The sequence below is a fragment of the Jaculus jaculus genome, chromosome 3, assembly GCF_020740685.1.
Source record: "Jaculus jaculus isolate mJacJac1 chromosome 3, mJacJac1.mat.Y.cur, whole genome shotgun sequence".
In the NCBI taxonomy this organism is placed as follows: Eukaryota; Metazoa; Chordata; class Mammalia; order Rodentia; family Dipodidae; genus Jaculus; species Jaculus jaculus.
In genome coordinates, this window is record NC_059104.1 from 111197482 (window position 1) to 111206191 (window position 8710).

Genomic DNA, 8710 nt, shown 5'->3' on the forward strand with positions numbered 1-8710 from the left:
CTACTGGCCGTTCACCACCAGTGATCTATATAACTGGAAAATGCAGACTCCTAAATTCTCTGAGAAACCACAGGGGCTTATTGATCTTCTGGATTCCATTATCTTTACCCACCTACCAACTTGGGATGATTGTCAACAATTGTTACAGATTCTCTTCACCACAGAGTAGAGAGAGAAAATCCAGACTGAAGCCTGGAAATTGGTTCCGGGTGCAGACAGGAATCCCACCAGTAATCAAGCTATCATTTACACCTTCTTTCCCTTGACTAGACCAGACTGGGATTTCAACACAGCAGCAGGTATGGAGAGACTCCAGGTGTACCACCGGACTCTAACAGGGGGTCTCACACCCCACTAATTTGGCTAAGGTTGGTGATGTGCAGCAGGGTAAAGATGAGGCTCCTTCTGCGTTTCTGGAAAGATTCATGGAGGCATATCGCACCTGCACTCCTATGGATCCAGAGCTTCCAGAAAATAAGACAGCAGTTATTCTCAGTTTTGCTAACCAGGCAGCCCCAGACATAAGGAGCAAAATTCAGAAATTAGACAGACTAGCAGATAAGAATTTATGGGAATTAGTGGCACTGGCAGAACGGGTGTATAATAACAGAGAGAGTCCTGAGGAATGCCAAGCCTGAGCCATTGCCTGAGTAAATGAAAGGAGTACCCATGATTTGGCTAAGATTCTCCTGGCAGCCACTGCAAAGTCACCTGACACCTGCTAACAATATAAGAAACTTGTAAGAGAGCAAGATAAGAAGGGACCTTCACAGGAGAGGCTCAAACTTCAATGTGACCAGTGTGCCTAGTGTAAGGAGATAGGGCACTGGATGAAAGAATGCCCCAAGAAACCTCCTCAGAAACCCAGTGGCACAGAATGAGTGTGTGTCCTGGAGATAGAAGGGATTGATGACTGAAGGAGACAGGGTTCAGACCCCCTCCCCGAACCTAGAGTAACCTTAAGAATGGAGGGGACACCTATCACTTTTCTAGTGGACACTGGGGCACAGCATTTGGTGCTAATAACACCTCAATGGAAACTGTAAGATTAAAAAATCCTGGGTGCAGGGGGCCACTGGTATGAACCAATATTCATGGACTACCCGAAGAACAGTGGGCCTTGGCATGGGCCGGGTATCCCACTCTTTCATGGTCATACCTCAATGCCCCTACCCCTTATTGGGGAGAGACTTACTAACCAAAATAGAAGCTCAAATTTCTTTTGACCTGGATGGACCTCATCTCACTGATAGAAATGGGCACCCAGTACAAATATTGACGATGCAATTAGAAGATGAATATAGACTCCACCAACAACCAAGTTCCATAATGGACATTAATTAATGGTTACAAAAGTTCCCTGAAGCTTGGTCAGAAACAGGAGGGATGAGATTGGCCTCTCATCAGCCACCCACTAGGGTGGAATTAAAGCCCAGAGCAACTCCCATCAGGGTGAGACAATACCCCATGTCGCGAGAAGCCCATATGGGAATAACCCCCCATATTAGGTGACTCCAAGACCTTGGGGTGCTTGTTCCCTGCCACTCTGCATGGAACACTCCACTCCTGTCAGTAAAGAAGCCACATTGGGGATTATTGGCCAGTTCAGGACATAAGGGAAGTTAACAAATGGGTGATGGATATCCACCCAACAGTGCCAAACTCCTATACCCTCTCAAGCTCCTTGCCTCCCTCCAGAGTGTGGTATACTGTTTTGGATTTAAAAGATGCCTTCTTTAGCCTGATGCTGGCAGCACAGAGCCAGCCACTATTTGCCTTTGAATGGCATGACCCAGAACAAGGGTTTAATGGACAAGTGACTTGGACACGGCTACCCCAAGGATTCAAAAACTCACCTACCCTGTTTGACGAGGCATAGCATGAGGATATGGATCAGTACCAACAACTGCACCCACATTTGACTTTATTGCAATATGTTGATGACATTCTGATAGCTGCAGATACAGCTCAGGCTTGCCAAGCAGGCATGGAAGATTTACTAACACTTTAGGAGACTTGGGGTATCATGCTTCTGCCAAAAAGGCCCAAACTTGTTTAAGAGAAGTAACATATCTGGGATACATTCTTAAGGATGGACAGAGATGGCTATCCCAGGCCAGAAAAGAGACTGTGTTAAGTATACCAACTCCCACCACCCACAGAGTGGTGCATGAGTTCCTGGGATCCGCTGGATTTTGCCAGTAATGGATCCCTGGGTTTTCTGAGAAAGCCAGCCCTTATATGAATTGACCAAAGAAGGAAGTCCCTTCCAGTGGACTTCAGCCCAGGATCAGGCATTTAATGAAATAAAACAGGCCCTGCTGACTGCACCTGCACTAGCCTCACCTGACATTAACAAAGCCTTCTGCCTCTATGTTGATGAAAAAAAAAAAAAAAAAGGAATAGCTAAAGGAGTGTTAACTCAGACATTGGGACCTTGGAATCGGCTGGTTACTTACTTGTCAAAGAAACTAGATCCTGTAGGGGCAGGATGGCCACCATGCCTACAAATAATAGCAGCTACAGCCCTTTTGGTAAAAGATGCCAACAAATTAACATTAGGGCACGAATTGCCATTGGGGTCACTCCCCACGCCATAGAGGGAGTTCTCAAACAACCTCCCGACTGGTGGATGAGTAATGCTTGCATAACCCATTATCAAAGCCTACTTTTGAACCTGCTGCAGATACAATTCTTTCCCAGCACCGCTTTAAGCCCCACCACCCTTCTGCCGGACATGGACCTGGAGGGACGCCCCCCCCACCCATGATTGTGCAGAGATCCTGAGTCAGGTTTACAGCATCAGAGAAGACTTGACTGACCAGCCCCTGACAGACACTGAAGTTATTTGGTATACCGATGGCAACAGCTTCATGAAAAATGGACAAAGGTATGTGGGAACTGCTATGGTGACTAAGACAGAGACTGTCTGTGTGGCAGCATTACCTAGAGGGACTTCTGCACAGCGGGTGGAACTTATTGCTCTGACAAAGGCTTTGCAACTAGGCAAAGGCAAGAAGTTTAATGTGTATACAGACAGCTGTTCTGCCTTTGCGACTGCCCATGTACATGGGGCTATCTATCAAGAGAAAGGCCTCCTTACAGCAGAAGGAAAGACAATCGAAAAAAAGAGCAAATTTTGGACTTGTTGGCTACTTTATGGTTGCCCATTAAACTGGCCATTATGCATTGTCCTGGCCACCAAAGAAATGATACTCCGGTGGCCAGGGGAAATATGAGGGCAGATGAAGTCACTAAGAGGGCTGCCTGAGATACTGAACTGGTGTTGACTCTACTCCCAGACCCAGGACCTCCAACTTTACCTGACACTCCAGGGTATTCAAAGGAGTACGCCAAACAGATTAGCACGTTCCCTTTAACACAAGAGGGCGCTGGAGGTTGGATCAAAAGTGAGGATGATAAATTGATCCTTCCCACACACCTGGCTCAGCAGCTTCTCCAACATGTGCACCGGTCTACACATCTGGGCACAAAGCGGAAGAGCTGATAAGACGCAGTCACCTTAAAATACTCAATTTAAGAACTCACATTGAAGAAATTGCTAACAAATGCCTAAGTTGTAAGATGACTAATGCAGATAATCATCCTAAAGGAAATGGGACACACCAGCGAGGCTTCAAGCCCAGAGCACACTGGGAATTGGACTTTACTGAGGTAAAACCTGGTAAGTATGGTTACAGATATCTTTTAGTTTTTGTAGATATTTTTTCATGATGGACCGAGGCTTTTCCCACCAAGCAACAGCTCAAGTGGTAAGTAAGAAAATCCTAGAGGACATCCTTCCTGGGTATGGAATGCCTGCTCTTTTGAGTTCAGACAATGGGCCAGCCTTTATCTCTCAGGTAACACAAGAAGTTGTTATAATTTGGGGGGCGAATTGGAAATTACATTGTGCTTATAGACACCAAAGCTCAGGACAGGTAGAAAGAATGAACAGGACTCTAAAGGAGACCCTTACTAAATTAACCATGGAGACCAGCGGGGACTGGGTATCTCTCCTTCCCTTTGCCCTCTACCAGGTGCGAAATACAGCCTACATGATAGGCTTAACACCCTGTGAAATATTGCTTGGGGGGCCACCCCCAATTCTGCCTAATTTGAAGGCGGAGTTAATTGCTGAATTTAATAATCAACAATTGCATGAATCTCTTCAGTCTCTTGCTAGAACCCATAAGGAGGTGTGGCCAAGATTGAAGGCCATATATGAGACTGGACTCCCTTCCCACCAACTCATGGTTATAATCTAGGAGACTGGGTGTTTGTTTGCTATCATCACCATGAGACATTAGAGCCCTGCTAGAAAGCACCCTACATCATCATTCTGACCACACCTACTGCTGTGAAGGTGGACAGAATTGCTACTTGGATTCATCACACCCACGTCCAACCAGCAGATGCAATAACTGCACCTGAGGACTACCAGCCACAATGGAAAATTGACCAGGAATGCAGCACCCCACTCAAGCTCAAACTCAAACATTCCTGATCCTAACCATGCTCCTAACTGTATGTACTTCCAACCCACACCAGGCTGTCATCACCCAATGGATACTCCAAGGCCCTAAGACCTCCCCGCAGGACTTAGGGAGAGAAGTACAGACACAAGTACTAACTGGCCCAACGATTACCACCTTCCCAGTCTTTCACCTAGATCTTTGTGCCCTAGCTGGCTCAATATGGGTGAGCCCAGATCCAGTTGAGAGATGGCACAAGAAGGGGAATTGCCCATCACACTGGGTTAGTGAGAGTGATGTTAATTGTGGTAGAGATTGCCAGGAAAAAAAACTTGCTAACCTGAAGTTTTATGTTTGCCCAGGGACAAATAATTATGGGACTTGCAGTGGGTCAGAAAGTTTCTTTTGTTATAAATGGGGCTGTGAAACCAATGCTCCCTGGGTTAAAAGATAAAGATCGAGACCTTATATTGATTAGTAGGACAAACAAGCAGATGTCACTAAAAAGGAGAAACTCCATCTCCATCTCTAAAATGGAAAAGGAAAGAACAAGCAGAGGATGGGAGGACAGAAAAATTTGAGGCCTGAGGATATATGAACAAAAATTTATCCCGGATAGGGGGCTTCTCTTTCAGATTCAGAGACAGGTTATTCTGACAGCACCTCCCCCTATAACTATATGACTGGCAGCTCCTAGCTCCTGCCTTGCCTATTGCCTATTCTGAAGTCTGTAGGACCAACCCCAGTCTTTTTTTTAATGCATGCATATATTGAAATATATGAAATATTCAAAACATTGAAAGTAAATATGTAGAGCCACCTAGAAATACATAACTGTCAGTACACAAAATTTCAGGACAATGGAAGCATTTGCCATATTGATTGTATGCATATGCACTTCAGTGTGGATAACCACATTTAGCAAAAGTAGAAGAATATTTAAAAGTAGCATTACATTGTATGAAGTTTTTTTTTCTACTTTGAGATCATCAGTGAATATCAAATTATTTTAACAGAACTATAAGTTTCATACATATAATACATCAGTAGTTTCCAGTGTGCTGGAATTGTACATATATTTAGTAAAAGCCAAGGAAACAGAAGACTTTCCATTTTTCTTACACTGTATGGCCTCAGCCACATTGTAAGTGGAAATTAATGATCTTTCCAAGTTCTTTACACTCATAAGACATGTTTGAGTATGAGCTCCAACAAGTCTTTAAAGTGAAAGGATCAGCTGAATACATTTCCACAGTGCTTACCATGATAAGGTTTCTTCACTAAATACGAATGTCATTACCAAGAAGTGAGCACTTAAGAAGTTTTCCTCATTCCTTACATTCAAATTATTTCCCTCCAGTGATTTTGTTTGGCAAGATTAAAAGAACATGTGAAGTTTTTCCATTTAGTTTATATCCACTGTGAATTCTGATATGGTTACATAAATATGAAGGAACAGTGAAAGCTTTCCCACATTCCCTATATCCATAGGGCTTCTCTCTGGTATTATATCCTTCTTTTAAAAAAAATATTCCCTTTTATTAAAGAGATGGGGGAAGAGTACACACTCCAATGTCTCTTGCCACTACAAATGAACTCCAGATGGATGTGCCACTTAGTGCATCTGGCCTTAAATGAGTACTATGGAACTGAAACCAGGCCAGAAAGCTCAGCAAGCAAGGGCCTCTGACTGCTGGGTCATCTCCTCAGAAACCAGTGTTCTTATGTGTTTAGTAAGGCCTAAGTGCTCAATAAAGGCTTTTCCATGATGCTAACGCAAGTTTTTCTCTCCAGTGTGTGTCTTCATGTAACTACAAAGGTTGGAGGAACACTTGAATGCTTTGCCATACAATGTATACTCAAAGGGCAGTGTGAGTTCTGAAGAGATGAGGAGGAAACAAATGCCTTCCCAAACTGGTCATATTCAAAAGATTTCTCTCCTATGTGATTTCTAAATGTTGAAGGTGGGAGGAAGCAGTGAAGGCTTTCCCACGTTTTCTGCACATATAAAGTTTCTCCCCAGGGTGAGTCAGCACATGTGTCATAAAGTCAGTACATCTACTGAAGGCTTTCTCACAGTCCTTACACTGACATGGTCTTATCACCATATGAATTCAGAAGTGCTTCTCAAAATATAAGGAACTTCTAAGACTTGTACATATATGACATTCAAAAAGCTTACCAGTATGAGTTTTCAAATTTTCAATGAGTTCAGGAAAGTTAATGAATGTGTTCCTTTATTACTGACATCGATAGGGCTTCTCCCAAGTGTGTTCTTCCTCATGTGTTCAGTAAGCCATATGAGTGTAAGGCATGAACACTCAGTGAAGGCATTTCCACAATTCTTACACACTCAAGGTTTCTCTCCAGTGTGACTTTGTATGTGTCCACGAAGATAGGAGGAACGTGTAAATGCTTTCCCACATACTGAACACTTAAATGGTTTCTCTCCAGTGTGAGTTCTCAAATGTGTAGTAAGATATGAAGAAGATGCAAAGGCCTTCCCACATTGATGACATTCAAGTGGTTTCTCTCCAGTGTGAGTTCTTATGTGTTCAATAAGACTTGAGGATGTTCTGAAAGCTTTCCCACATTCCTTACACTCATATGGCTTCTCCTCAGTGTGAGTCAGTACATGTGTAGTAAAGCCACTGCGACCACTAAAGGCTTTTCCACAGTCTTTACACTGATATGGTTTTATTCCTGTGTGAATTCGAAAGTGTTTCTTAAGACAGGAGGAATTTCTAAAGAATTTTGCACATACCTGACATTCAAAAGGTTTCTCACCAGTGTGAGTTTTCATATGTTCAGTCAGTTGGCGAAAACATGTAAAGGCTTTCCCACATTCCTTACAGTCATAGGGCTTCTCCCCAGTGTGTGTTCGTGAATGTATATTAAGGCATGAGCGCACAGCAAAGGTTTTCCCACATTCCTTACATTCATATGGTTTCTCTCCTGTGTGTGTTCGCATGTGAATGCGAAGGTAGGAGGAACAAGTAAATGCTTTCTCACATACTATACACTCAAAAGGCTTCTCTCCAGTATGTGTTCTCAAATGTGCAATTAGATATGACGAAGAAGCAAAGGCCTTCCCACATTGGTTACATTCAAAGGGCTTCTCTCCTGTATGACTTCTCATATGCTCAATAAGGCCTGAAGATTTACCAAATACTTTTCCACACTCTTTACACTCATAGGCCTTCTGTCTACTGTGGCTTCGTATATGTGTAGTAAGGCCTGAGTTTGTAGTGAAGGCTTTTCCACATTCCTTACATTCATGGGGTTTCTCCAACATGTGAGTTCCCATATCATTATTCAGGTAGAAAGGATTTCTGATTAAATCTCTAAATCCATAGGTTTCTTTTGTAGGATATGTTTGAACATACATAGAACCACTTGTAGGTTGAATTAAAGCTTTTTCACATTGGTCCCTTTCATAGGGATTTTCTCTATTGTCAGCTTTGTTCTGTGCCTGAAGATGTGACTGATTAACAAAGGGTTTTCCACCAACATTTTGTTCAAAGGATTGGTCTTGAATGCATGTTCTCTGGTAAACATCTGTTGAACTCAGAGCCAAGACTTCTTCATGTTAAATCAACAAAGAAAGTTCCTCTTCAGTAGAGGTTTTCCTGAGCAAAGGAAGTAAGTCTTTTCTATACAAATTATTCTCAAATGTTTTTTTTTGTATTTAGAGTACTCATGTGTGTCTGAAAGCATGGGTATTCACTGAAGATGTTTCCAACTTTCTTAGAGATACAAAGTTCCTCTCTGTTGTGGCTTCCTGACAACTGTGGTAAATTTGATATATCTGACCATTAAAAGTATCCTTCTTAAGTGCTGTTCCTTTTGCTTTAAGGTGTATTTTACATCCTAATGTTGCCAGGTTCTGGTAGTTCTCCAACATCACATCTCTATAGAGGTTTCTCTGAGTTGAGTCCAGTAAAGTCCACTCTTCCTGAGTGAAGTCCACAACCATATCCTCAAAGGTCACCAAGTCTGGAAGAGATGATCACTGAAGGTAGGCCTTCGAGGTTATGCAGCTAGGCCCTACTGTTTCTGCTCCAGCTTGCCATGCCTTCCCTACCATGAAAGACTCCACACTTATTTGTATCTCATAGGAAATGTATGCCCTCAATCAATCCTGTGCTCTGCTAAGCCAGTGGTTTTCAATGCATTTCCCATTCGTCTCCTCTTCCCCAGGGCAACTCCTTCTTGGGGTCGCTTTACTCCGCGCC

General features: G+C 43.1%; 1 pseudogene; it reads right to left on the reverse strand.

Moving 5' to 3' along the window:
* Nucleotides 1–6246: 6246 nt before the first annotated feature.
* LOC101614071 lies at nucleotides 6247–8451 on the reverse strand (annotated as a pseudogene).
* Between the last annotated feature and the right edge of the window lie 259 nt (nucleotides 8452–8710).